The 25,506-nt window shown below is 46.0% G+C and overlaps 1 long non-coding RNA gene and 1 other non-coding gene across 2 annotated transcripts in view; one reads left to right on the top strand and one right to left on the bottom strand.

The window, feature by feature from the left end:
- Positions 1-587: 587 nt before the first annotated feature.
- LOC114812252 overlaps positions 588-25,506 on the bottom strand; it is a 94,401-nt gene continuing 69,482 nt past the window's right edge. The window contains exons 3-5 of the long non-coding RNA XR_003759911.1: positions 13,608-13,692; positions 2,817-2,932; positions 588-967 (exon numbers count right to left, since the gene is read on the bottom strand). This is a non-coding gene — a long non-coding RNA (uncharacterized LOC114812252). The remainder of the gene's footprint in view (positions 968-2,816; positions 2,933-13,607; positions 13,693-25,506) is intronic.
- On the top strand, positions 2,174-2,311 carry LOC114812728. Its single transcript, XR_003760379.1, has one exon. It is a non-coding gene; the product is annotated as a small nucleolar RNA SNORA7 (small nucleolar RNA).

Here is a 25,506-nt window from a genome sequence, read left to right as displayed (position 1 = left end):
ACTTACATACATATCCATAGTTTATTTATATTAACATCTGTCTCCCCATCTAGTCTGTAAGCTTGTTGTGGGCAGGGAAAATGCCTACCAACTCAGTTATAGTGTTGTCTCTCAAGCACTTAGTACAGTGTTCTGCACACAGTAAGCACTCAGTAAATAGCATTGATTAATTGGTTGATTGATTGATAATGTCCATGCCTCAGGAGCGGGAACTGAAAGGCAGAGAAGGGAACAACAGACTTGTCTAAAGTCACACTCGTGGGGCAAAGAAAAATCAGAATACAGCTTTCTTCACTCAGTCAGGGCTCTTCTCTTTTTTATTACAGGCCCCCTCGTTTTTCAGTGCCCCCTTGTTCCTTGCAGATTCAGTCTGGTGAACGCACCCTGGGTCCGTGAATGGGCAGAGGCAGGTGATTCAGGAAAGGCTGAGATGTCTTCCATAAGAACACTTTCCCTGGTAGAATTCCTTGAGGGCAGGGATTGTGTCTAACAATGCTACTGTACTCTCCCAAGCACTAAGTTTAGTGCTCTGGACACAGAAATCACTCAGTAAATAGCATTGATTGATTGAATGATTTATTGACCAAGTCCCTTTCCCAACCAGAAAGGCCCTAAGCCTTTTTCGAAGGCTGCTGTTTGCTAAGGCCCAGCTCTCCCTCCCCCTGAAGAAGGCACTGGTTTATCTCTGGAGCATGTTCAATTACCTTTACTCTTGCCAGCGTCGTAGTTTGACCTCTCTGCCTCTCCTCTCTACCCCCTCCAGCTGCATGGAAATCACTACCATGGGAGGCCCACAAGTTGTGAGATGTGGGTGGTGCTGCGCTCTGCCCCAGGCGGCTGGTCCCCCATCAGGTTTCTCCAGAGTCTTCAGTGACATCCATATGACTGCCTCCAACCTGGGGAGGTTTTATGGTGACAGGAATAGATGCAGGGAGATTGAACTGGCGCTGTTGAGCAGGCGCTGTGGCTAAAAGAGGAAAGAGAAGTCCCACTAGGGGCTAAAAAAGAGATAAAAGAAAAGAGAAACCAAACCTTTCCTTTCTTGGAGAAACTCCAAGCCCAGTACACTGCGACATTTCCCTGACCTTCTCACACAACAGACCTAGGGACTGCTTCACTTGTTTTTGAAATAATAACGATCTTGGATATGAATATCCACAGAAATTAAACTGCTGCCCAGGATTTTATTGAAATCTCATTCATCTTCACACATTGTTCTCCCCACCCCCCTCCATCTCCTCCTCCTAATTCCCAACTCTAAGAGACAGAGAAAACAGGAATCATTCCCCTTGCTTTACAGGTATATGTGGGGGAGACTCAGACCTCAAAAGGAGGGGTAACTGGTGCAGTGATGGTTTAGAATCCAATTTCATCTCTCAGCCTGTTCACAGAGATATCTGAGGGTAAATTTCAGCCACTGGATTCTATCTGATCAAGCAGCACAAGAAGTGTGACTTCGTGGATAGATCACAGGCCTGCAAGTCAGAGGACCTGGGTTCTAATCCCACCTCTGCCCACCTATCTGCTGTGCAAGTCACTTAACTTCTCTGTTAGTTACTACATCTGTAAAATGGGGATTAAGAGTGTGAGCCCCATGTGGGACAGGGATGGTGTCCAACCTGATTAACTTGTATCTACCCTAGAGCTTTGTTCAGTGTCTGGCATGTAGTAAGTGCTTAAAAAATGCCATAAAAATAAAAACATCCATTTTGCAAGTTAGCAAAGAGGAGAGAACAAGGGGTATCAGAAAAGGACGCTTGTCAGCATCTGGTTATGACACAAGGTGTAGTGGAAACAGTAATGGGAACATGGGAACACTAGTAACTACATGTAATCCAGGGAGCCTGATGTCTGGTGATCCTACGGGAAACGACCGGGGACTTAAGTATGAAATCCTTATCCCCCTTCCACCATTGATCTCATTCCTCTGGATCTTAATTTCTACATCTGTTAAATGGGAACAGCCAGAGAATCAGATTAGCTTGGGGTGTGTTATTAAATTGTGATTGAAATCACCCCCAGTTCTGCTGCTTGTTTGCAGTTCTGACAAGGGCTGGTGGGAAGGATGTTAAAGCCAGTAGCTAGAGAAAGCTATAGGATTATTACTGTTATCATCATTATTTATCATTGTGGTTTTTGTTGTATTTGTGAAGTGCTTACTATGTGTCAAACAGCCCTCTCCGGATTGCATCTCGAGAGTTTCCAGTACACTACCAGCCTCCGCTATGGGAGGGAGAGTCAAGCAGAGGCATACCCATTCCATCCCTAGCTTGGGCAGTGGCTAGAGAGAGGAAGGTAATCTGCTACAAATCAAAATAATCTGCTACAAATCAAAACTCACCTGTGCTGGGCAGCAGTGGCATGGGAGAGAGTGGAGGGTTGAGAGTTAACTTTACTGTGTGGAAGAAGGTGATGGTAAACCACTTCCCTATTTTTATCAGTAAGGCTCTAGGGAAACACTACCGGAACGATTGCAGAGGTAAGTGGGGCATTCTGAGAGAGATGTGTTCATGGAGTAACTGTGGGTTGGAGATGACAAGATGGCATAAGGACAAGACATGTATAAAGCACCTTTCTGAGCAATGGATTAGATACAAGTTAATAAGGTTGGACAGAGTTCCTGCCTGACAAGGGGCTCACAGTCCACATAGGAGGCTCTAGGATTTTACCTTCTCCCTCTGAGCCATCCCACAATTTGTCTGGGCTTTTGGAGGTTGGTGAACTGATTTTTCTTCCTCTCTTAGAAAGTGGTTGGGAAGAAGAAGTACTAGGAATGATGGCAAAACCCCAGAATGCTTTAGAAAGAATATCCTCACCCTGGCGATCACCGAGGGTCTGGTGTTCCATAGAGGGGGATGCCAACAAAGGGCTGACTTCTGAAATTCCAGTAGTTGAAGTCGGGATCAAAGGACAGCTAGGGGAAGGCAAGAATCTATCCCAGGAGCAAGGAAAGGAAGAGAGTAAGGTTGGTGACTTTCCAATTACCTCCCACCCTACTTGAATCCTTACTCAGTCCCGGAGGTTTCAATACCCAAAAGGTTTCAACACGAGGACTGTGTCCGACCTGGACTGTGTCCAACTTGACTAGCTTGTGTATCTGCTTATTGTTCCCTAGTACTCTCTCAAGTGCTTGGTACAGTGCTCTGCACACAGTGAGCTCTCAATAAATGCGATTGAATGAATGGAATGAATCTACCCCTGGGCTTAATACAGGCCTAGCACTTAATGAGTGCTTAACAAATACCATTATTATTATTATTAATAAAAAATACCATTAAAAAAACCAAACTTTGGATATAGCACTACTTAACTCAAACTGATGTTTTCATTCATCTTTTCAAAGCTCAAAACCCATCTGGATCTTATAGTCCCTTTATGCTTTAGGGGAGGAAAGAGATTGGGAGATGGAGGGCAGTCCACCATCTATCAAACATATTTTTTTAACTATTTAAGTCTCACAAATGCATGTTGACTTCCAGCTAATCCCAGTGAGAAAAATGTCCTTTTGGTGAGCCCTGAAATCCCAGGATGTTTGATTTCTAGGCTGCGTAAGTGTTCCGAGTGGCCGATAAGGACGCTTAATCTATTCCTTGATATATGGGGCCGCACAGGAAATGGAAAGGGAATTACTAAGATGAGTCATTCTGTGTCAGCAGGTGAACTGTAAAGGGGATTTGATTACTATTTTATTATTTATGCATTTGTCAGAAATCAATGAAAAGAACATTGCCACAAAGTGCCATGTTGGCTGTTTCTTTTCTGAAGGCTGTATGGATGCGTGCATTTGTGTGTTTGTGTGTGCATATGTGTATGTATATATGTGTGGGTTGCTTTACGATGTTGGTTAGGCATTTACTATGTGCCAGGTTCTTTATTAAACACAGGCGGAGATGCAAGCTAATCAGGTTGAACACTGCCCATGTCCCTCATGGGGCTCACAGCTTTAATTCTCATTTTACAGCAGAGGTAACTGAGGCACAGAGAAGTTAAGTGACTTGCCCAAGGACACACAGGAGATGGGGGGAGGCTGGGATTAGAATCCAAGACCTCTGACCCCCAGACCCATGCTCTTACCACTAGGTCGCACGTGTGTATGTTGGTGTGTGCGCATGTGTGCCCCAGAAGATTCTCAACTGCCTTCACTTATTCCTTTTTCTTTTGCCCTCCTCCGCTCATCAGGGAAAAACAAGGCCACATTTTGACTCTCCTTCGACCTCCTTCTCAGCTCAACCCTTAGAACTTTCTCCTTCAGAAGACACAGCGAGTCCTCTTCCTGAGTCCCCCTCCCAGGTAGTCCCACTCGTGTCAGCTCTGCCAAGACATCGTGGCTTCGTGGCCTAATGGTAAGAACATGGTCCTGGGAGTCAGGGGATGTGGATTCTAATCCCTGCTCTTCCAGGGATTTCTCCTTGGGAAATTCATTTCACTTCTCTCTGCTTCAGTTTCCTCATCTGTAAAATGGAAATTAATTCCACTCAGGGAAACAGCATGGCTTAGTGGATAGAGCAAGGGCCTGGGAGTCAGAAGGTCATGGGTTCTAATCCCGACTTGGCCACTTGTCTGTTGTGTGATCTTGGGCAAATCACTTAACTTTTCTGGGCCTCAGTTACCTCACCTGAAAAATGGGAATTAAGACTGTGAGCCCCACATGGGACAACCTGATTACCTTGAATTCCCCCAGTGATTAGAACATAGTAGCGCTTAACTAATTCCATTATTATTATTAGACTGTGAGCCCCAAGTGGGCCAAGGACTATGTCCAACTTGATTGACTTGTACGTACCCCACTGCTTAGCACATAGTAAGAGCTTAACAAGTACCACAAGTATTATTATTGTTATTATTATTATTATCCAGCCCCCTCAGGCTGAGGAAGATCATTTCAGCCACCCGAGGGGTTTAATTATGACCCCCGGGCCCAGTTTCACTGCTATTCTTATGAAAGGCTGAAATGGACCAGGATGAGGGGGAAGAGACAAAGGGAGGAATTGGATCTCCAAGGGGAGGTAGGAGTTGGTTCAGTGTAGCAGCCGGGGAGGTTCTGATAGGGGAATCTTGGAAATGTCAGACCTGTGGGGAAGACGAACCTTTAGTTTCCCCATTTAACCTTCCTTAGGCTTGCTTCATCTGGGCAGAAGTCAGACTCCCACTTCAAGGACTCCACATTCCTCTTTTCTATCTTTGGCCAAAGACTATGGGCTACAAGATGAGGGGAACGAGGAGGGAGGCCTCGCTAAAGTCAGTCTGTGTCTCTCCTCAAACAGTGTCATCTCTCTCAAGATGGTCACTGGCTCCACTTTATTTGGGACTCTACTCACAAAGTTCCAGATTTAGGAGACCCACATCCAAGAACACCGTTCCCACCTCCAGACCACAGCTCTGTGTTAGCAAGGCCGTGTTACCATCCCTCCTATTGTAACTCCTCACTATACATCCTCCCAACCCCACTGCTTCCTCCTCCTAAAACCTCATCAACCATCTCCATCTCCTGGGAAAATCTTCCCCATCAGGGTAGAATTGGATTCTAGTCTTCAATTTGTGGTCAACCAATTAGAGAATCCAAACGGGCACCCGAGCACCAATTTAATAGTGATAAAAAGCTCAAATTAATATCCAGTACATCTCTGCTGCTCTGTGCTTACCAAAAATACATTAATAAAAATAATTAGCAAGGAACTAAAAAGCCTCGACAATACTCTCACCTCAGGAGGGTGAATAGCAATAAAACTCCATTACCAGTGCTCACTGACGGGCCCACCACTGAGAAGGAAGGAGGGTTGAGAAGGAGTTCTGACCTCCCACTGCCTCGGTGAAGCCTTCCCAGATAAACCTTAAGACTCTCCTGCCCATCCTTAGCCCTTAATCCTGGAAGATCACCCATGTCATTGTAAAGCAGGTGTATGGAATGCGATTTGGATGCTTTCAAGTTTTGTGCACTTGAGGTGTTTCTTTTTCCAGCTTAGGTTTTGTTCAAGTTTGGGTTATTCTATCACATCTCTAAGATTGCAAGCTCAGAAAGTCTAAATCCTGTTTTCTCTGTAAGTCCCCAAGTACCTAGCACAAAGTGGGCTCTTCAAATACTTAGACGGCAGTGGTGATAAACTCAGCACTCTCCACCTCCTACCCTGACCTGCCCTTGGCTCCATTTATTTTGGGTGGAGGGAGTCTTTTCGTCTTCCCCTTGAATTAAACCTCCTCACCCTCATCTCCATCAGGGATAGGAAGGTATGCAGCAAAAAGAGTGCTTTGGAACCATGGTGCTTCATTTTCTAAGCCATTTTGATTATTTTCAAACAAAACAAGAGTCAGGCTGCCCATTGTCTAGGGCACTGTGAACCTGTAATCAGAAATGATCACATCATGTTCGCCCTTCAGATCACCCAGCAGATTGACCCAGCCAATGAATTCCTCCAATCCTAAACACACTTGGGCCTGGGGATTCTGGCACGAGTATGTCAGGCAGGACAGAATGTACTCCCCTTGCCCTCTGCCTTCACCAAGCCCCATGGGCTTCCAGGCCCAGCCAAGGATGGCTGAGAGCAGAAACACCCATCCATTATTAATGGCAGAAATGCATGTTGCTTCTGGATTATTCAGTGGGGGGTTCGTGATCAAGAGACAAGGGGAAGGGAAAAAATATTAATTTCCACCAGAAAAATAAACCCCTTCTCTACCCAAGGGGAATCCTAGAAAGGCAATGGGTAGAGCAAGGGGAGATTAAAAAGGAGAGGAAAAAGGGAAGGCAGAACAAACACAATTTAAACCATATTGAATTGAAGCATGAAATGGGAGCTTCGTAAAAGCACAGCCAAGTCCCTAAAACATTAAAAACTGGAGGAATCTTTCCCAAACCCCATTATTTATTATTCCTTCATAAGCTCTTACCTGTATATGTATTTTTAAGACATTACACCTTCAGGTATTAACCACTGTGGTTTTTGCAACTCTGCCCCAATTAACCCTGCCCACTTTCCCCTCACCCCCTCCCCACTTTTCCTTACCCCACCTCGCTTCCAGACACCTCTTGACTTTATGTTTTTTATTTAATTTACTGAGGGCTCCTCTCTGAAAGTCCCCCTGCCCTTTCTCTGTGATGGCAGTTTGAAATAGATGGCAAGAGTGAAATCCATTTTTAAGGACACACTGGGGTTTCCAGAACCGTATTATTTTATGTGTTTTCCAAACACTTTGTTCTGGTTTCAGATTTATGAGGTGGACTTTATTATCTCAATAAAATATTTAAAACAAAAATAATAGAGGAAGTCTGAGGTTTTCAGCCTCAATTTCTCTGGAGCCAGCTCACACAAAAACACCTTCACAACCCACACATAAAAACAAGCCACCCTGTTAATCGCTTCCAATTCAAAGAAATCAGGGCTTTGTTACAAGCCCAGATCACTGTTTTTGGGATAGTTTGAGTGCTCCTGGCATTAATATTCTTATTAATAATTGTGATTGATCATTTATTAAATACAGAAGGCAGTGAACATCTTGGAAATGCACCCAAGTTGTGTTTCACTGCTGGGGGATTTCACGCTTTTTGCAAACATCCTTCTCACCATCATAGCAGCCATTTAAGGGAAACAGCTGGCAAATTCGTGACATCATACACATTTAACAAAACTGGGCTCCAGAGTCGAGCTCTGGCTGAGATGGAGCTAGAAGCTGTGGGTTCACACAGTAACGGAAGTAAATCATTTTCTCCTCTGTGCCTCGTTTGCTTGGTCTGGTGTCAAAGTGGTGTTTCGGCACTTGATAAACCAAAGAATATGAGCTCTACAGAGGCACAGCAGCGTGGGGTGAAGCTGCTTGTTCTCCCCGCAGTTTGCCAGTGCCTGGTCTGCCTAGGAACTACCACCAAGGGCTGCCAATTTGGAGTCTACTGATTCAGACTGCTGTTGTATCCTGCCTGAGATTGCTGCTCTTTCACGCCAGATAGCACTGACTATCAGTCAGGGACACAGCAGTGGAGGTAGCAAATGGGAAAATCACAGCATCACTTCAAAGATGAGTTGCTCCTTTGGATTTCCTGGGGAATGGGGTGATGGAGCGGTTTCTGGCTCCCCTGCCTAGAATGCAGAGGTCTGCTCTCCCACAACCCCTGTCTCTCTCAGAGAGTTCTCTCAGCTCTCAGCTTGGCTTTTGAGCAGGATCTGATGGGAGTACAGAACAAGGAGATACTTGCTGGGCAAGGGTCTCTCTGCAGTTTTAGGGCCCCCACATCCTAAGGAAGCTCCTCGTTAGTGAACCATTTTTTCCACTAGATTGTGAGGTCCTTGAAGATGGGGACCAGGTATTGTACTCCAGGTTTGTACTCTTTCAAGCGCTTAGTACAGCACTCTGCACACTGTAATTGCTCAACAAATACCACTAATTATCAGCCAACCCTCACTGCTTTGACCTTGAAGCTCTTAACCTCAAAGATGTTAACCGAGACCCCATGCTACTCCTTTCCGTTCCCTGTTATGCAGTTAGTTATCCATCAGCAAGTTGTTGGCAGGGAACATGTGTACCAATTCTGTTATATTGTGCTCTCCCAAGAGCCTAGTACAGTGCTCTGCACACAGTAAGAGCTCAGTAACAGTAAGAACACAATAAACACCATTGATTGATTAATTGATTGACATCTATTGTGGGAATGGAGCTGAGTTTATTGCCTGGGTACCTCACTCCTCTCTCCCAAAAGACCCAAAGACTAAAAGACCCAGGATCCCGACACCCAGACCCTGGGGGGTGAACTCCAGGATTTGCCCACCTCAGGGATAAGAAGCTCATCCCTGGCTCTTGGGCTCACATTTTATTCCCTGTGGTTCACATGAGCCCCTTCCCTTGGTCCCTTCCTTCTCTGCCAATGCCATCCCCTGAGCTGGTCTAGTACGCCCTGGCATGTTACATGATGTAACCATTCAAATGAGTCTCTCACTATATGAAAATCCTCATCTTTGCCACTGCACAAGTCTGATTGTTCTGGAAAAGACTCAGACCAGCAAATAAGCTAACAACTCCTCCCCTCCCTCAGAGGGACTTTAGAAAAAATTTAATATGGCATTTGTTAAGCACTTACTGTGTTTCAGGTACTTTACTAAGCGCAGGGGAAGATACAAGCTAATCAAGCTGAACATGGTTCATCTCACATGGTGCTTACAATCTTAATCCCTGTTTTCCAGATGAGATAACTGAGGCAGAGAAGAGTTCAGTGACTTGTCCAAGGTCATCCAGGAGATAAATGACAGAGCTGGGATTAGAACTCAGTTCATTCTGACTCCCAGGCCCATAGAGAAGCAACAGGGTATAGTAGATAGAGCATGGACCTGGGAGTCAGAAGGTCATGGGTTCTAATCACGGCTCCGCCACTTGTCTGATGTGTGACCTTGGGAAAGTCACTTCTCTAGGCCTCATTTATCTCACCTGTAAAACAGGGATTAAGACTGTGAACCCCACATGGGCCAGGGATTGTATCCAAGCCAATTTGCTTGTATCCACCTAGTGCTTACTATAGTGTTTTGCATATAGTAAGCCCTTAATGAACACCAGAATTATTATTATTATTATTTATGTTGTTTCCACTAGGCCATGCTGCTTCTAGCCAATTTCCCATTGATCCTGACAAGTCTGTTTTGGTATTATCTCAGTTTCCCCAGGTTTTGACGTATGATCCTGCCACTATCTAGAGGAGCCGGTTCCCCTAGAAACGGTCCCCCAGTTTTGTCAGGGGCTTCTCAACATTAACGTTTCCTTCCCCAACAGAGGGTCTCTATTCTTACCCATAGAATGTCTGCTGAGGCAGTAGGGGTTTGGTGAGTGCTGGCAATCTTAGCAGGAGAAGTGGCCAGTATGAGTCAGTCCAGTGGAGGTTGACAAAGAGAAGTCAGAGACCTGCCCACGGGGAGCTCAGCATTTCCACCTTTCTCCAGTCATAGCTATTTATTATTATTTATTAGATGCCCACTGGGTGCAAAATACTGTACTAAACTCCAGGTCTCTTGCTGCTCTTTCCCAGATTAGCCTGGGCCGACTCCCTGACTAGCTGATCACTGCTCCTTTGAGGCAGGTAGGAGATTGGTCACCTCTGCACCAGATTTTCTGGTAAAAACCCAACATTTTTGTGGCATTAAAGAGGCCACAGGGCAGGATGTAGGTTTAGATTAATGAGCACTGGGAGAAAGGCAAGGGACTTGAAAACATAAGCAGTGCCATGGAGGTGCCAGGGGGCAAAATGTGGGAAGAGGCAATTTCGCCTTGGGAACAGGATGGGGAGGGGGAATACTTGTTCTGCCAGTTCTCAGAGAATCAGTTCAGCATCTCTGATGTTCTCTGCACCCTGTTCCTGATACATAATAATAATAACTGTCATATTTGATAAATACTATGTTCCAAGCACGGTTCTAAGCCCTGGGGTAGATACAAGGTAATCAAGTTGGACAATGTCCCTGTCCCACATGGGGCCTTACAGTCTTAATCCACATTTTACAGATTAGGCACAGAGAAATTAAGTGACTTGCCCAAGGTCATACAGCAGACATGAGTCAGATCCTCTGACTCCCTGCCCTGTGCTTTTTCCACTAGACCATCCATTTCTGTATCAAACAAGAACTCCTCACTAATGACTTTAAAGCTCTCCATCACCTTGTGCACCCCCCCTGCACCCCCCCCCACCTACCTCCTTTGTCTCCTTCTATATCCCAGCCCACACACTCCACTCCCCTGGTGTTAACCTTCTCACTGTGCCTCAATCTCTCCTATCTCACCACTGACCCTTAGCCCATGTCTTGCTTCTGGCCTGGAACGCACTCCTTCCTCAAATTTGATGACAATTACTTTCTCCCTCTTCAAAGCCTTACTGATGGCATATGTCCTCCAAGAGGCCTTCCCAGACTAAGCCCCACTTTTCCTCAGCCCCCACTCCCTTCTCCGTCACCCTGCCTCGCTCCCTTTGCTCTTCCCCTCTCCCCACCCCACAGCACTTATGTGTATATGTATATCTATAATTCTATTTATATTGATGCCTGTTTACCTGTATTAATATAGAGCCTATTGTAGGCAGAGATTATCTCTCTTTATTTGCTGTATTGTACTTTCCAAACAGTTAGTACAGAGCTCTGCAGATAGTAAGAGTTCAATAAATGATTGAATGAATAGACCATGTGGCTTCCCCAGACTTTTATGATGTATTGTCTCCAGGCCATCATAAGGTGGTGCAGGGCTGAGTCCAGTTGGGGGTTACCCCTTCTCTGGGATCAACCCTTTCTCCTTGGGGAACAAAGAAGTTAGAGATGGGAAGATTTGTATCCACGTGTGTGGGTGTGGATGGAAGCATGGAAGCATGACAGTTGCACACTGTGTACCCTAAAATAATACTTTTCTGGATGCATTTGCTTGACATTGTTTTTGAATCAACTTCCTGTTATTGCTATCTTCCCAAAACCTCTGCTCATGGAGGGCTGACTCTCTCCTTAGTATGGGACTCCAGGTAGGTCTGCCTGCCACTATGGTCTCCCATTAGTCCACTATTTTGCCACATGGTTTGCCATTGGGCATCACTGTGTCTTTAAAATATCTCTTCTGCCCTCCCTCCTTGCACAGTCCTTATTTCAACTCACCTCAAGCCCCGTCTTCCTGTGAGGTTGGGGTGGGCCAGCTCAGTACACCTTCCCTGCTTAAAAAGCAGTGTGGGGAGGTAAAGATAATGGCTCCCCCTGCTCCCAGCCCAATTCCGAGGGTGCCTCTACCTCCCATGTACATCTCTCTGCCTGGTCACACTTCAAACCTCCCCATCCCAGCACGGTGATTTCTAAAAATCTCCTTAATAAGCAAGACATTGGATTTCTCCCAGGAAGGAGCTGGTCTTCGTGCCATTCCCTCCTGGGCCCAGAAAAGGGGTTGGTCCACAGCCCAAGATTTCCCCCAACCATAATCCCCTTGAAATCCGTTGTTCCAACCACTCTCGGCAGCTCTTTCAGTCTCCTGGCTGCCCTTTGGCTCTGGACACCCACTTAAGAAATTGCTTTCTCACGGCTCCTTTTGATTGAATTTCCCAGGGATTGCTGCAGCAGGCCCCTCAAAATTAAAAGACTCTAACAGGTCTCCCCATGCAGCAGCAAATGGCACAGAGGGGAGAAGGAGAAAGAGCTGGTGGAAGGATCTGGGAGGTAAGATCCAATCCTATGGAAGACTCTTGGATTAGAAATTTAGACAAATTTACAACAAAACTACCATCTAGAGGAGATCTGGTTAGGCCTTGGAGTCATTAAGGGAGGGGGCCCTACTTCCACTGCTGGCTGCCCCTATTGCTTCCAGTGACTTAGCCAGTTTAGGGTGGAAGAAGAGCTATGAGACACAGCTCCTGGTATAGTTTTTTAAAAAATTATTATTACTCTTTTATGGTATTTGTTAAGCACTTACTATGTGCTAGCCACTGTACTAAGCGCTGGAGCTGATACAAGCGAATCAGATTGGACACAGTCCCTGTCCCATGTAGGGCTCACAGACTTAGTCCCCATTTTACAGAAGAGGAAACAGGTGCAGAGAAACTGAATGACTTGCTCAAGGCCACAAAGCAGACAAGGGGCAGAGCTGGAATTAGAACCCAAGTCCTCTAACTCCCAGGCCCGTGCTCTATCCACTAGGTGTTGCTGCTTCCCTAGTATTGGTCCCAAAGTTCAGTTTCTAACTGTTCTTTCCCTTTTTATTCTTCTATAGAACAAGTCTTTCGTTGCCTGGCCTCCATTCATCTTTCGGCATGAGAAATCTACCCTGTAGCTCTATTGGTACAATGATGCTCGTAGAGATGACAGAGGCATTTGCGGTGGTGGTGGTGCTGCTGATGGTGGAGATGGAGGAGATGGTGGTGGTGGGAGGTTGGTGGGGGACCTTTTGTAGAATTTTGGAGCACTTCCAACCCACTGGCCTACAAAGAAGCAAATTGCACATTCCTGGGAAGTTCAGGAGATGGGGAAGTACCTGTGTCTGGTTTTAAAGTTTCACTCAGTGGCTAAGTCCCACAGGCTCTCTCCTATATCTTGGATGAGAAGCAGCACGACATAGTAGATACAGCATAGGCTTGAGAGTCAGAAGTTCAAGTGTTTAATCTCCGCTCTGCCACTTTTCTCCTGTGTGACCTTGGGCAAGTCACTTTGCTTCTCTGTGCCTCAGTTACCTCATCTGGAAAATGGGGATCGAGACTGTAAGCCCCACGTGGGTCAGGGACTGTGTCCAACCCAATTTGCTTGTATCCACCCCAGGGGTTAGTACAGAGCCTGGCACACAGTAAGTGCTTAAGAAATACCATAAATTATTATTGCTATTATTAGTTGTTTGTGGAAAGGAGGAAAGGAGCTAGTGGTGAGGGTAGTGCTTTTGAAGGGGAATTTGTGTGTGTGTATGTGTGTGCATACGTGTGTGTGTGTGTGTATTTGTTTATAACCTGTGGGTATACTGGTAAATCAAGGGGTGCCTGACAGTACAGGGTTTTCTGGAGACTATCTGACCTATTTTTGCAGCATTCTGCCACTGTAAAATTCATGCAACTCTTTTTCAGAGATGAAGTGAGCTTGGGCTTCTTTGTCCTCAACTTCCCCCATTTGTAAAATGGGTACAGTCCTACTTACCAGTAGAGTAACGATTTTGACCTCTTGTCAAAGAAAGACTCCATGAGAGCCCAATAATCTGTTATTTCAATTTCTGGTCAAGCAACTGAAAAAGAAGAAAAAGAAATCTATTTTCATTGTCCTCGTCCCTTTAGCAGCTCAACCAAAGATCCCTTTTTGAAAGCACCAGAGGCCAAAGATGGGCATGAAAATCTGAGGAAAAACCAAGTCCTTCCAAGAGAGAAGGGTTCAGTAGAAACAAAAATGAGAGGGACAAACTGGGGACATCAGGAGGGACAGCTTGTGGATCTGCCCAGGATCATTTTTTTGCAAAACCACTCAGTCCATTTTACCCCATTCATGAAGGACCACCAGTGGTTGCTCATCCACCTGACCACCAAACAGTCAGTCAGTCAGTCAATCATATTTATTGAGCACTTACTGTGTGCAGGGCACACAGTGCTAAACACTTGGGGGAGTAAAATATAACAAAATAAAAGACATATTTCCTGCCCACAATGACCCTACGGTCTAGAGGGGAAGGCAGACATTAACATAAATGAATAAAATTACAATTATGTATGTAAGTGCTTTGGGGGCAAAAAGGGGAATGAATAAAAGGAACAAGTCAAGACAACGCAGAAGGGAGTGGGAGAAGAGGATAGGGGAGGGGGATCTAGTCAGGGAAGCCCTCTTAGTGGAGATGTGCCTTCAGTAAGGTTAAGAAGGAGGGGAGAGCAATTGTCTGTTGGATGTGAAGAAGGAGGGTGTTCCAGGCCAGAGGCAGGACATGGCTGAGAGGCCGGCGGCAAGACAGATGAGATTGAGAAGCAGCGTGGCTCAGTGGAAAGAGCACGGGCTTTGGAGTCAGGGCTCATGAGTGCGAATCCCAGCTCTGCCACTTGTCGGCTGTGTGACTGTGGGCAAGTCACTTAACTTCTCTGGGCCTCAGTTCCCTCATCTGTAAAATGGGGATTAAGACTGTGAGCCCCACGTGGGACAACCTGATTCCCCTATGTCTACCCCAGCGCTTAGAACAGTGTTCGGCACATAGTAAGCGCTTAACAAATACCAACATTATTATTATTATTATTATTATTGAGGTACAGTTACAAGGTTGGCAATATAGGAGTGAAGTGTGCAGGCTGGGTTGTAGTAGAGGAGTAGTGAGGTGAAGGAGGAGGGGGAAATGTGATTGAGAGCTTTAAAGCCTTTGGTAAGGAGGAACAGTTTGATGCAGCGGTGGATGAGCAACCACTGGAGGTTCTGGAGGAGTGGGGAAATGTAGTCTGAACATTTTTGTAGAAAAATGATCTGGACAGCAGAGTGAAGTATGGACTGCAGTGGGGAGTGACAGGAGGCAGGGAGGTCAGCAAAGGAGGCTGATACAGTAATCAAGGCAGGATAGGATAAGTGCTTGAATTCATGTGATAGAAGTTTGGGTGGAAAGGAAAGGGTAGATTTTATTCATTCAATCATATTTATTGAATGCTTACTTTGTGCAGAGCACTGTACTAACCTCTCTGGAGAGTACAATATAACAGTAAACAGGCACATTCCCTGGCCACAACAATTTTGCACTCTAAAGGGGGAGGCAGCCCATAATATAAATAAGTAAATTACAGATATGTTCATTAATACTGTGGGACTGGGAGGGAGATGAATAAAGGACTTAAGTCAGAGTGACACAGAAGGAAGTGGGAGAAGAGGATAGGAGAGCTTAGGGTAAGCCTCTTGGAAGAAATGTGCCTTCAAGAAGGGTTTGAAGGAGGGGAGAGTAATTGTCAGATTTGAGGAGGGAGGGTATTCCAGGCCAGAGATAGGACATGAGTGAGTGGTTGGTGGCAAGGTAGATGAGATTGAGGTACAGTGAGAAGGATGGCATTATAGGAGTGAAGAGTGCAGGCTGGGTTGTAGTAGTAGAGTAGTGAGGGGAGGCAGGAGGGGGCAAAGTGATTGAGTGAGGAGTTTCTGTTTGATGTGGAGGTGGATGGGTAACCACTGGAGTTTCTTGAAGAATGGGGAAACATATCTGAACGTTTTTCTGGAAAAATGATCCGGTCAGCAGAGTGAGGCATGGACTGGAGTGAAAGTCGAACTGACAGATTTAATGATGGATTGAATGTGTGGGTTGAATGAGAGAGAGGAGTCAAGGATAATACCAAGGTTACAGGCTTCTGAGACAGGAAGGATGGTGGTGTCGTCTACAGTGATAGAAAGTCAGTGGAAGGACAGGGTTTGGGTGGAAAGATAAGGAATTCTGTTTTAGATATCTAAAGTTTGAGCTGACGAGGTGAGAATAAGTAGCGATGTCTTGAAGGCAGAAGGAAATGCGAGACTGCAGAGAGGAAGAGAGAGCAGGGCTAGAGAGGTAGATTTGGGAATCATCCACATAGAGGTGGTAATTGAAGCCATGGGAACAAATGAGTTCTTTGAGGGAGTGGGTGTAGTCGGAGAATAGAAAGGAACCCAGAACTGAACCATGAGGGATCCCCACAGTTAGGGTTGGGAGGCACAGGAGGAGCCTGCAAAAGAGCCTGAGAATGAGTCACCAGAGAGAGAGCAGGAGAACCAGGAGAGTACAGTGTCAATGAAAGCAAGGTTGGATAGTGTTCCAGGAGCAGGGGATGGTCAACAGTGTCGAAGGCAACTGAGAGGTTGAGGAGGATTAGGATGGAGTACAGACTGTTTGATTTAGCAAGAAGTAGATCTTTGAGAGGGCAGTTTCTCTCAAGTGAAGAGGCCAGAAGTCAGAACGGAGGAGGTCAAGGCGAGAATTGGAGGAGAGGAACTTGAGACAGCTGGTGTAGACAACTCACTCAAGGAGTTTGGAGAGGAATGGTAGGAGGGAGATGGGGTGGATTTTGAGAGAAGGCAGGAGACCTCCTCTTGATATACTGCTGGTAAAGATGGAAGAATTGAAAAAGGAGTATGAAGGGGAGAGACTGGTTAGGGGCAGGGGAGATTTTAGGGAGATCATGCCTGATAGTTTCAATTTTCTCAGTAAAGTAGGTGGCCAGGTCACTGGGGAAAGGGATGAGTGAGGCAGTGGGACAGGAGGTTTGAGGAGGGAATTAAACTCTTGGAACAATTAGCAAGGGCAATGGGCATAGATATCAAAAAGGATGAAGAAATAATTTTGCTGGGCAGAAGAGAGGGCAGAGTTAAAGCACATAAGGATAAAGTGGATGAGGTCAGCCTGATGTCTAGATTTTCACCAACTACTTTCTGAGCAGAAACTCCTTATCATAGGTTTTAAAGCATTCAATCACCCTGCCCCCTCCTGCCTTACCATCCTGGTTTCCTACTACAACCCAGCTGGCACACTTCACTCCTCAAATGCCAACGTATTCATTGTACTTTGATCTGGTCTATCTCACCGCCAACTTTCTGCCCACATCCTGCCTCTGACCTGGAACTTCCTCCCGCTTCATATCCGACAGATGATCATTCACTTCAGCTTCAAAGTCTTATTAAAATCACATCTCCTCCAAGAGGCCTTCCCTGATTAAATCCTCACTTCCTCTTCTTCCATTCCCTTATGTGACAGCACTTGGATTTTCCCCCTTTATTCACCCCATTCTCAACCCCAAATCATTTCTATACATATCTGTAATTTTTTTTTATATTAATGCCTGTCTCACCCTCTAGACTGTAAGCTCCTGGTCAGCAGGGAACCTGTCTACCAACTCCGTACCATCGTACTCTTCCAAGTGCTTAGTGTAGTGCGCTGTACATAGTAAGCCTTCCATAAATACCATTGATTGATTGATTGATGGATTGCTTGAGGAGCTAAATCCTACCAAGTGAGTCCCATCAGTGAGGAAACAGGGGGAGGTTGAGAGGTAGGGGAATTATCCTGGCTCCTTAGGATGAGAAGGGACAGGGTGATGGGAAAGAGGGCACCATTCTTAACAACTGCTCTGCTTCTTTCTTCATGAAGCTTTAATCGGAGAGCCAAGACAGCCTTATCGATATGCAGCGCTATCACTTAGAAACACCAGGAAGGGAATGACTTTGAAAAATGGAATCAGCCTCTCTGTGTAGTATGCCGGCCATGTCTTATTAAGTAAACGAGCTAATAAATTGGAAAGACAACTGGTCGTACCACCAGGTGGAAGAGACGAGCCAGACCCGCACTGATGTTTTTCTTCCCTAGCATAAGGAGAGCTATCTGAGCAAGAGACAGATCCTGCCAGCGTTGAGGGTTTTGGGCAGAGATGACCCGGATAAGGTCTTTTCTGTCTTTCATTTCTCTAAACGTGTGTTAAATAAAGACACAGACGAGCACAGGCGGCTGTCGGGCGGGGCCGAGTATATCATTCACTTAATATGCGGAATGAAAGAGTCATAAAGTCAAGTGCCTGGAACGCTTAATGTGGATGATAAAGGAGAGGAAAATACCCCTAGGCAGAAGGCAGGCTGTGCGTTTCTTAGTGTGTGAACGGCAGCACCCTCTTGGCAACTAGGAACACAAGTAGGGAGACGATAACAGAAGAGCAGTAAATAGCAAGGAAGGGTGGGCAGGGAGACTGCAGGGGCCTTGGATCACTGGAAGATTAATCGTTGACAAAAGGCCCTTGGCGAGACCTAATGTGGCAGGAACCTGTTAAGCCCAGGGTTGGGAAAGGGTGGAAGACAAGCCCGGGAGGGCAGGTGGGAAAGGATGGGATGGGGAGTCTGGGGCATGAGCTGGGAGGAAAGAGGAGCTGAAAGAAGGAAGACATCGTAACTAACTAACTCCTAAATATTCATTAATAGCTGAGAAGGGAGAAGCCAGAGCCATAGCCAAGATGTAGATGATTCTCTCAGGGCTGAGCCTTTGAGAAGTTGACATTTCCCAGTCAGTCATTCGTATTTATTGAGCACTTACTAGGTGCAGAGCACTGCACTAAGCACCTGGGAAAATGATATATTACAAATAACATGCCCTCCCTGCCCACAATGAGATTACAATCTGCCCATCTGATGGGTTAACTCTGTGGAGTTGGGATGGATCATTTGGAGATAAGGAAAGGAAAAGAAAAGGAAAAAAAAATACCAACACTCCCTCAATTTTAAGGGGCCAGAGGGGCCAGGAGACTCACAAGGAAGTTTTGAGAGGTGTCAAAGAGGTCAGATGGGCCATAATCCTGGATATTGCAGCCCACTGGAGCCTTTCCCATCACATCTAGTCTCCATCTGTTTGAAGACCCAGACATGTATAGCTATGTGGAGTGCACTCCACAATATGCAATGTCTCCACTGGGGAAATCTTGCCAGTCCTTCTTTAAAGGATATTCCTCCCCTTACTTTTTGAAAATTTTCCCCCTTAATTTCTTCCCTAGTTGTGTCCCTACCACCTCCTCTATCCTCTGCTCTCATCCCCTCTTTGCCTTAAAGACATCTGTGGGATGGAAGAATAGACTGGACTTTCTCACTAATTTATGTGTAGGGATACAGGTGGTGGTTAGCAGGGCCAGCTTCAGAGGGTAAGCGAGATAAGTGGTGGCCTGGGTTGGCTTGCCACAGGGGTGACATTATGTCAAGATGGCCTTCCTACCAATATGCTTGCTTTGCATCTGCAGAGTCGTCACCAACCCCGCCCCTCCTCTGTACTTGAACTGATTTATTCATATTAATGTCTGTCTCCCCCTCTAAACTATAATCTCATTATGGGCGGGGAATGTGTCTGCTAATTCCGTGGTATTGTACTCTCCCAAGCTCTTAGTACAGTGCTCTGTACATAGTGCTCAATCAATTCTATTGATTGATTAATGGATGAATGGATTGTACCTAGCGGTGAGGGAGGAGGAGAAAGAGCAGACCCGGAAGTGACAGCTCCAGAGGTGGGGAGAAAGATGTTTTGTGAAGAGTTGAAAAGGGAGCTTACTCTGGGGTTCAAGGGGGAATGTGGGTGGCTCTGTGGTTCAGGACATGTGTAGGGTAAGGGGAGGGGGAACTGACTATTTCACTGTGTAGTGATAAGATCACATACTGTTATGTGATGAAACAATGCAGATGAAGTTGCAAACACACTGGATCTTTTGTAAACTGTGGCATAACACGACATCTGTCACCTGATGTGGGACAGTTTGAATTCCCGCCTCAGGATTATGACTGACAGTATTCCTTGCCAGTTGAATTTGCTCCGAGTCCCACAGAAAACCACTGTCAGAGAGGGGAGTGCCATCAGATCTCTCATTACCATGGGTCTTAGCATCAGATGAACTGCGTTCTATTAGCACCTTTACTTTTGGGTTCCTGGGTGCCGTGGGGCACGTACATCACTTATCCTCTCTCAGCCTCAGTTTCCTTGAATGTAAAATGGAGATAATGCAGGAGCGTCATGAGGACAAAAATGAACTGAGTACACAAGAGCGTTTTGGAAAAAAATAAAAGAACTACCTGAATTCAAGGTATTTTTCAGCTGTGGATATTTAATATATGGCTTTTAATCTTTCTTCACGTTCCAGAGCACACACCCCTCCAGCTGTTACTCCTCCGTAGCTCCCCTTGTCCAATTTTCAATTTATTGTCCTTTTCCCGCTGCCAAGGTCCCTGAGACACATTCTTTCTGATTAAGGCATGGCAAAGGCCTTCGGTTTGGCAAAGGGATGCCAAAAGGGATGAGATGGGGCAGGGGGGGTCCAATGTCGAGGCCAACAGGGGTGGGGTGTGGCTTCCCTCCAAGGTCGAAGCCAGCAGGGGTGGGGTGCGGCTGCCCTCCAAGGTGCTAGGAGATAAAACGTCACCCGTGGAGGTGCCAATTCTGCTAGTGCTGCGACTCCTAGCTCTGGGGCCGGAGTTCAAAGAGATGATAATGGTTTTATAAAATAAATCTGCCACTAACCCAGGCAGCTAGTTCCACTGAGCGGGGTTAATACACAATGTGCAAAAACTCATTGACACAAGCGGAATGCAATCTAATAGCCAGAGATAACAACCCTATGTCCTAATCATCTGGGTTGCAGCCCGGAGCTCACAAACAAATATCACTTCTCATCCAGCTTTCCAGTCTTGCTATAAGAAGTCCCCGGGGCCTAGATCTGAGTGCATAAGCAAAGAGTGGGGTCATGGAATGGGGAGAGGTGACCTCACCCCTGAAAGGGTGGGAGTATATTGGTCCCCTGAACGTCTCATCTATGGTCTAGGGAACCACCGAGCCACATTGCTCCCCAAGGAGGGTTCCCGATCTGAAAGGTGTTTTTAAGGAACAGTGGCAATCCCAAGGGCGAGGGTTTGAAATGGGAAGGAAAAATGACTGGAGTGGATGTAGAGTGCAATGTGCTTAGTACAGTGTTCTGCATATAGTAAGTGCTTGATAAATGTCACTGATTGATGTATGGCACGTGACTAACATCAGCGATGGCACTGGGGAAGCTTAGGTAAAGAAGGGTGGCACATCATGCCAGTCACAGACTAGCCCGCTTCTGGGTTCCACGAGAAGCAGCATGGTTCAGTGGAAAGAGCCCGGGCTTGGGAGTCAGAGGTCATGGGTTCTAATCCCGGCTCTGTCATTTGTCAGCTGTGTGACTTTGGGCAAGTCACAACTTCTCTGTGCCTCAATTCCCTCATCTGTAAAATGGGGATTAAAACTGTGAGCCCCACGTGGGACAACCTGATTATCTTGTATGCCCCCCAGTGCTTAGAACAGTGCTTGGCACATAGTAAGCGGTTAACAAATGCCATCATCATCATCATCATCATCAATCCAGGCTTCCAGAGAATTTGATGAATCATCAAGAAAAGGTTCTGGGATAATGAAGGTCTCTGGGATAAAGGTTCTGGGATAAGGTCTCTCAGGATAATGAATGATCCTTTTTTGAATGGTTGTAGCAATAAAGCAAGGGAATAATGAATCTACCTAAGTGCAGGAATTGAGATTTTCTTGATGCCAGCCTTGGGGATTCAAGAAAATGTTCTTTTTTCACCCCACTTCTGCTTCCTTACACAGGCAGCAAGCTAATGACATCAATGGAAACTCCTTACTCTTGGAATCTGTTTATTTTAATCCACAGTGGCTCAGTTAGGTGGTCCCAGAACTGTGTTTCCATGGGCTTTCTCTCACCATTTCCATGACTGGATGGGAATCATCCATCATCTTGAGTTCCCTATCTTAGTCCTGCTTGAATTTTTCAATACCTCTACGCTTCTTTTCTCTCCTGGAGAATGATACTACAATCTCTCTGACTCTTCCATGCCTGCCGAGAAAAGCACCAGGATAACTCCCGCCTTCCTTCCCAGCAGCAAGGGTCCCTGCTTCTAGTGTGCTCTGTGCCCACTGGGCTGGGAATAAAAGCTGCTCCCGCATGCTCTTGGGCTCCTCCATTCCCATCAATAATTTGAATCTATATTGTGAATTTGTTTGTGCTGGGTATTAATGCTTCATCACTCCTGATGTGCCTACCTTCTCCCCATCTGAATTCAGATTGTGAGCACCCCCCCCCCCCCACCCAGGGACAAGGTCTAGATCTAATTCTTCCTTCCCATCTCACTCTATTGCCGTTACCAAGTTACTTTCAGTCAACTTTGCTTGGAGTGGGCTGGGACTCCCCAAGAGCCATTGATGCCCCATCAGAGGAGCAGCTTGGTTTAGTGGAAAGAGCCCGGGCTTGGGAGTCAGAGGATGCAGGTTCTAATCCTGGCTCCATCACTTATCACACTAATCAGCTGTGTGACTTTGGGCAAGCCACTTAACTTCTCTGTGCCTCACTTACCTCATCTGTAAACTGAAGCAGTATGACGCAGTGGAAAGAGCATGGGTTTAGGAGTCTGAGGTGATGGGTTCTAAACCCAGCTCCGCCGCTTGTCAGCTGTGTGATTTTGGGCAAGTCACTTAACTTCTCTGTGCCTCAGTTACCTCATCTGGAAAATGGGGATTAAGACTGTGGGCCCCACATGGGACCTGATTACCCTGTATCTACCCCAGCGCTTAGAACAGTGCTCAGCACATAGTAAGCGCTTAACAAATACCAACATTATTATTATTATTATTAAACTGGGGATGAACTGTGAGCTCCATGTGGGACATCCTAATTACTTTGAATCTACCCCTGCTTAGAACAGTGCTTGGCACATAGTAAGCACTTAACAAATACCATTATTATTATTATTATATGCCAAACATCTGTACATGTGTTGCTTGGATATGTCACCCTGTGATTCCTGGCCTGTGTGTTGTGAATTTTCTCCCAGCATTAAGTACAGTGGTTTGCACACAGTAGGCATTTAATAAATACTGTTAGTACAATCTCAAGTATCCTGAGTAGGGATACTAATCATGATAATGATGGCTCTCCCATCAGGAACAATGGATGAGAGTCAGCACAGAGGAACTGATTATAGTGCTAGTGGCTTGAGCAGCGTCATTCATGATCTCTCTTCTCTAACCGCCATGTTCTGGCTGGGGTGTGGAATATATGTGAATAGGCAGGCAGGGGTGCAGCATGTTGCATAGTGCCCATGTGGTCTTTCCCATGCTCAGGCCGAACTAAAACTAGAACCCAGGTCCCCTGATTCCCACAAGTAGTACTCTTTTCCTCTGGACTCGAACCAAAGCTGCTAATCATAACCACCATGTCTTCTCCTAGCCAACACAGAGGCCAGGAATCACAGGGCGACATATCCAAGCAACACATGTATAGACATTTGGCATAAAGCATCGATGGCTCTCGGGGCATCCCAGCCCACTCCAGGCAGAGTCGATTGGAAGTAACTTGGCATTGGCATTAGAATGAGTTGGGAAGGAAGCCTACAAAGTGGAAGAGAGAGAGTGCAGTTGGATTGATCCATTAGGAAACTGGCTTTTTCCCAGCCTCCCAGCCAAACACATCCTCAGAAAAAAGGCTGTTTCAGAAGTGAGAATGGGAGAAGATGGGAGCTTCTCCTGCTATCATTTAAACAGAGCTTCTGGTTAGGTAGATATTCTCATCCCCGAGATGTCCAAATGACTCATCCAATAACTCGCCCAGGCAATATCCAGTAGGATCTGTGAGAGTCTACCTCACCTAGATGCCTAGTTTAACTTGACACAGAGCAGAAGAAGGGGGCATAGTGGAGTTCTCCTAGCAGGGAGTAGCCAGAATTGTAAGCACGTTCCTGCTGACTGACCTTGCACAAGTCACTTATCTGCGACCCTTTCTCTTCATCTATAAATACCATCGATTGATTATAAAATGAGGGTTCAAGACCTGTTCTCCCTCTACCATTGATTGTGAGCCCCATGTGGGACAGGGACAGTGTCTGACCTGATGATCTTTTATCTACCCTATGCTTAGTCCAGTGCTTGAAACAGAGTAAGCTTTTAACAAATACTATAATCATCATTTTACAAGGTGTACAAATAGATGAAGAGGGGTAGCAGGGAGTGTCAAAACAGGCATATGAGGTGGTAATCTAGGATTGGTGGAGTGAAAAAGCCGCCAGCCACTTTTCTGCATTTCTTCCCAGAATCCCATCTTGACAGAGAAGGACTTGAAGCTCTCCTGAATCAAGATGTGGGATCCACCCAAACCCAAAGCATGGGATCCTGCAGCCAACCTCACCTTTCAGTGCTCCAAATTCCAACCTCTCACTTCAGGAACAAAGGGCCTCAACTCCAGCTTAGAAAATAAAACCTTCATTGATTCAATCATAGTTGTTGAGCACTTACTGTGTGCAGAGCACTCAACTAAGTACTTGTGAGTGTATAATATAACAAAGTTTCCTCAGCAGACCACTCAGCTACCAGTGTTCAGAAGCAAACTGGCCTGCAAATGAGGTGGTTGGGCCAATCCCACAGCCTGCCATGGGATGGTGTTCATCTGGCCCACCTTGTCCCCTTCCACTCCCCGCACCTGCTGGGCTCTCTGTTCTGAACACGTATCCGCACTCTTGCTCTGTCACCCGGAGCTCTGGTGCCCAGAAACAGCCGTAGCATCACCAGTACCCCATGCATCACTTATCTAAGCCTCCTAGAGCAACCGGCAGGAGTTATTAGATGTCATTTCAACAGAGTCCCAGAATGGGGTCATTAGGAACTGTCATTCCCTTTTTCCAAACCAGTTTGTCACCATCAGTTGTTGCCAGCCATGAAAATCTCTCACGGAGCAAGTACCTGGGCCAAAAAAACTCTCGGCATATGGCAAGCAGAGTTTGTGTTTAGGAGACGTGTGGTGCTTCCTTGATTGGAATTTAGCCACCCAAGTCCCCACATTAGGCCAGCTGAAAATTTTAGACCTTGGTATCTTTTCCGCTTCCCCACTGTGATTCCAGCTCTGCCTTCTCTGAGAAAATACCAGGCGCATTTCGCCTGCATTCTGTTTCTCTTGACAGTAAGCTCATTGTGGACAAGGAACATGTCTACTAACTCTGTAGTATTTTATTCACCTAAGCACTTATTACAGTGGTCTGCGCAGAGTAAGTACTCGATAAATACCATTGATTGATTTGATGGGATCTCTCGCTCCCCCTCTTCCTCTCTCTTTCTGCTTGCTCAGCACTTAGAACAGAGCTTGGTACATAGTAAGCACTTAATAAATGCCATTATTATTATTGGATTTTTGAAGCTGAAACTCCAAACACTGAAAATCGTCTTCCTTTGTTGCAGCATTCTAGAGTGGGTTGAGAGAGAACAGGGAGAGAATGCTAAAGGGGTTTCACACTATCCCTCTCTTCTAAACACAACGAGGAGTGAATTTACAGTTTCAAAGAACTCTGAAAGAGACCCAGTTTGTAGCAACTCTTTCTTGCCAAAAGAGTCATTGCATTCTGGCTAAAGTTGTCCCCTCTGCCCCACACACCAGTAAAGTGCCCACCTCAAAATCTTTCTGCCCAGCAAGGAGGAATGGGAATCCCCCTCCAATCCAAAAACCTATCCTGGAATCTGGAGGAAAAGCCAGATCCTATCCACCTTTCCCTTCTTCTGGGCATTGGAGGATTTGCAGACTGCTGAAGCCTT

Source organism: Ornithorhynchus anatinus, chromosome 5 (genome assembly GCF_004115215.2).
Source record: "Ornithorhynchus anatinus isolate Pmale09 chromosome 5, mOrnAna1.pri.v4, whole genome shotgun sequence".
NCBI classification, from domain to species: Eukaryota; Metazoa; Chordata; class Mammalia; order Monotremata; family Ornithorhynchidae; genus Ornithorhynchus; species Ornithorhynchus anatinus.
This window is presented reverse-complemented; position numbering and strand designations above follow the sequence as displayed.